The 4,387-nt window shown below is 38.0% G+C and overlaps 1 pseudogene; it reads right to left on the bottom strand.

The window, feature by feature from the left end:
* Positions 1-1,229: 1,229 nt before the first annotated feature.
* Positions 1,230-1,971, bottom strand: LOC124244374 (60S ribosomal protein L7-like; annotated as a pseudogene).
* Between the last annotated feature and the right edge of the window lie 2,416 nt (positions 1,972-4,387).

Below are 4,387 nucleotides of genomic sequence, written 5' to 3'. Positions count from 1 at the left end.
AGGGAACAAAAATCTAATACAGCTTTTAAAACAGTATTTAGAAGGAAATTTATGGCACCTAAAGCCTCAGCTTTTGCCTGAGGAAGCTGGGAAAAAAGAAACAAATTAAATCCAAAGTAGCAGAAGAAAGGAAATGATAAAAATCAGAGCAAAAATCAATGAAATAGAAAGCAGAAAGACAGTACCAGATTGGTTTAACACTCAAATATCAATCAACTTAATTCACCATACAAGGTTGTATTTTTCTTTTAGCCAAAAACCGAAAACAACCACAACAACCCTCTATGATCATTTCAATAGATGCAGAAAAAGGATTTGACAAAATCCACATCAATTTCTTAATAAACAAAAGAAAAAATTCTTGCAAACTGGGAATAGAAGGGAACTTCCTCAATCTGATGAAGTGCATTTATGAAAAACCTATGGCTAACATCACATACAACAGTGAATATTGGATGTTCACCCCGATAAATTTAGGAACAAGACAAGAATACGCACTTTTGCCATTTCTATTCAACATTATATTGGAGGGTCTACCCAGTGCAATAAGGCTAAAATAAATAAAGAAAGAACAACCAGATTAGAAAGAAAGAAGTAAAAGTGTCTTTATTTACAGAAGACATGATTGTCTATGCAGAAAATCAGGTGGAAGATATTAAAAAGTTACTAGAATTAATAAATAAGTTTGGCAATGTTGCAGGATTCAAGGTCAATATATAAAAAGCAATTGTATTCCTATATATTAGCAAGGAACAAGTGGAAATTAAAATAACATTTAAAAAGCATCAAAAATGTGAAATACTTAGGGATAAATCTGATAAAAGTTGTGTAATATATGTACACTGAAAAGTACAAAACATTGCTGAGAAAAATTAAGGGGGACCACCTGGTTGAACTGAGCTGCCTGGGAATACACGGAATGCACACACTCCCCTCAAATATCTACGAGCTACTTCAGTCTACTGTGTGTTATAAGTTTGACCATCCACACCGGGTGTTACAATATTTCCTCCGATTTTACATAACTTACCTTCCCACCACTGTACAATGAATCGCACACTACAACCTTTCTAATACCCACTTTCTCAAATAAATGCCAAGTCTTTTTCAGGTAAAGTGTCATATTTATCGTATTATTATAAATTTCCTTTTTTTCCAACTTGAAAGCATTCCCTGTTTATTAACTGATAACAATTGTCACAATTATAACAATAATCGTGGGAAGAACCTTAGTTCATCCTTCTAATAGGCCTGTTGATCTGGTCTTCCCTGTGGCCAGCATCTCCACCTTCTAGAAAAGTGTGGTCCTTCTCTTCTTTCCGCCTCCTGGAGAAGATAATTTGAATGGCCACAGGAAGTTGCGTCTTTGAAGCGTTTTCTAACAGTATCCATAGATCTCATGAATCAGATCCTCCATGCATGCAGATGATGCCATTTGCCAAGAGATGAAGCAATCAAAGTGTTACCTGTCAGAACAATTCACTTGATTTTGCCATAACCACACTTGTAGATAACTCATTTACTGACTTCAGGTTTGGGTACCCCCATGAGATATATGGCTCCACAATCCTCAACATTTTAACTGAAGCCTTGTTGAGCTTAACAGAGGTGCCTTTGAAGAGCTGGCGAAAGTGAAGAAGCTGCAACCCCTTTCGGATCTTTGAGCTCACACCATTAATACCTCTGACTCTGAAGACAAATGCCCATTTGGGTTCTGCAGTTACATAGAAGTTGCCTGCTTTTCTTGCCATCCTTGCCGTTTGGATCTCACTTCTGTGCATCTGCCTATTTTCCTTATGATAGTGCTTAGCTGTTTGATAGATGTGTTTCCACCTTTCCTTTTAAAGCATCTTTTGGGAAAACTTCTTTCTCAGGCACTTGATCTTCAGCTCTGTGAAATTCTTTTGCTTTTTCTTAAAGGTTTCTGGCACAGCAGGAACCTTCTTTTTTCTTTTCCTCTACACTCTCCATGTTTCCTGCCAGAAAAGAGGCTTCTTTTGAATTTCTTAATCGTTTAATGTGTAAAACTGTGCTACCATTTTTATTAGGTTCCTATATCTTTGTGTGAGTGTGTGAGGAAGATTGGCCCTGAGCTAACATCTGTTGCCAATCTTTCTCTTTTTGCTTGAGCAAGATGGTCGCTGAGCCAACATCCATACCAATCTTCTACTTTGTGTATGGGATGCCACCACAGCATGGCTTGATGAGCGGGTGCATGAACTTAACCACTACGCCACTGGGCTGTCCCCTATCTCTTTTTTTCAATGTGTCACTGATGAAGTTTTTGAGTGTTGTCTCTCTAAGCTCTTCTTTTCACAAAAGCCCTGCGGTTTTTATTACACTATTGTGCATAGCACGGTAATTTTTATGATGACATATGTCACATTATAGCAGAACTATACCAGGATTGTGGGATAGACCCTTGAAAGATTATTCTTGGGTCCAATAGCTGTGCATGCATTCACACACACACTCAATCACTCACACAGAGCCTTGTTTAAATAATACTAGGCTGCAGTCCTGTCATATAAGTTTGTTTTAGGGCTGACAGGAAAAATAGTCTCCTTTTCAGAGTCAGCCTACACAATGGCTCTTAGTTGCAGAACATGAGTCCCCGGTTCCTTCTGACCAGTGACTGATCTTGGATGAGATGGAGACCATTAGCACTGGTCAGCCGGTTAGGATAAGCATTAAATCAGTTCATACATAACGGATCAAGCTTAACAATGACCCACTCTCTGGGCATTTAGGTGCTGGAAACAGTAGAGGTCAAAGCATGTTCCATCACGGCCTGCATCAGAATCAGCTGTGGACCAAGAAGGTTCCCAGGCCCCACTCCGGATCTGCCAAATCAGAACCTCCAGAATTAGGACCAAGGAATCAGTACTTTGACAGTCAGTCATCCTCAGGCATCCTGAACTTTTTGAGAACCGCTGGACTAGAATGTCTACCTGAATTGCAGCAACATACAAGGCAGAGCCGGGTTCCCAGGTACTTGATAAAGGGCCAAACTACTTTTCACTTAAAACAGCTGGCCCTTACTCTGTTTTACATATCATTATTGTCCAATTACAATGGCTTTTATCTGATTTTGGACCATTATTGTTGAGGATTTGTTGTGGGTGCCACACGTCGACCTGTTGTGAGGAATACGGGTTGATGGAAAGAAAGGAAAGTGCCAGAGAAGGGTTTGACATATCAGATAGTGTTATTTTGTAGCTGGTTCATTAAGTTCATATCCCATCCAGCTGTCAAAATTTTTTTTAGAACTTTGAATTAAATTTTCTGGTGTGTTCTGAAACAAAGACAGGACATTTTAGCTTCCCAATGAGTAATTTCTTTCTTCTATTATCTAGCCACTGATTAACCTGGCACAAAGTTCTGTATTTGTGTACAAGATGGGTTGGGAGCAAAACAGCAGTTAAAAGTGGCAGAGATGTTATGAGTGCCTTAAAGGAATAGCCTTATTTTTCTGGAGAAGATAACCATTATTATGATGTACCATACAGTAATGCCTTATAATTAGCAGCAAGTGTTAATGTGATGTTTAACATCTTCCACTTTGGAAGGTGATTATTTTATTATGATTCAAGTCACAGGTAAAATAATGAAAGATCTTAACTCTCTCCTTAGTAGTCCCAAATATGTTTTACAAAGTAACTCTAGTACTTAGCATGCTGGGACGAAAAAAGGAAGTTCTATCTTCTAGTGTGTGCAAGAGGACACTGTAATAAAGATGTATTTTTGAAGTAAACAATGAAGAAAATGGGCATGAAAGTGTAGAACTAAGATGGATTTGCTTTGTCTCTTCTGAAATTATTGAAACAAGAACTACCAAGATGAAGTTTATTGTGTGTGCCTCGTAAAATGGCACCACGCAACAGATAATCAATGTGAGAACTAGCTAAATACCAGAAACCACCATTCCCAGAAGTTGTGCTGATAATTCATCCTGCCCAGCCTTTTCTAAACAAGACTTGACCTTACTTGTTCAAGAATTCTCGCTTTCTGATGGTATGACAAGTATCAAGTTTGGCGAAGTATTTAGGAGTAAAATGTGATATCTACAACTTCCTTTCAAAGAGTTTAGATATATATGATTTCCAGAGAAAGAAAAAGCAAATATGGCAAAATATTAACAGTTGTTGACTCTAAGAAGAAGGTATATGGAGGCTCACTGAACTATTCTCCCAACTTTTCTGAATGTTTGAAAATTTCCATAATATAAATTTTGAGGGGGGGGAAGAAATACATGATTTCACCACTTAACATCAATGAAAATATTTAGTCACTCCAGAAACCCCTGAAATCATACCCAAGCCTGTGAGCACAATTTATTGTGTAATTCTGGTTTTATGGCTTAGAGTGGCACTCTAAAATTAAGGCT

The sequence above is a fragment of the Equus quagga genome, chromosome 9 (assembly GCF_021613505.1).
Source record: "Equus quagga isolate Etosha38 chromosome 9, UCLA_HA_Equagga_1.0, whole genome shotgun sequence".
In the NCBI taxonomy this organism is placed as follows: Eukaryota; Metazoa; Chordata; class Mammalia; order Perissodactyla; family Equidae; genus Equus; species Equus quagga.
Note: the sequence above shows the minus strand (reverse complement) of the source record. Positions and strands in the feature narration are given on the sequence as shown.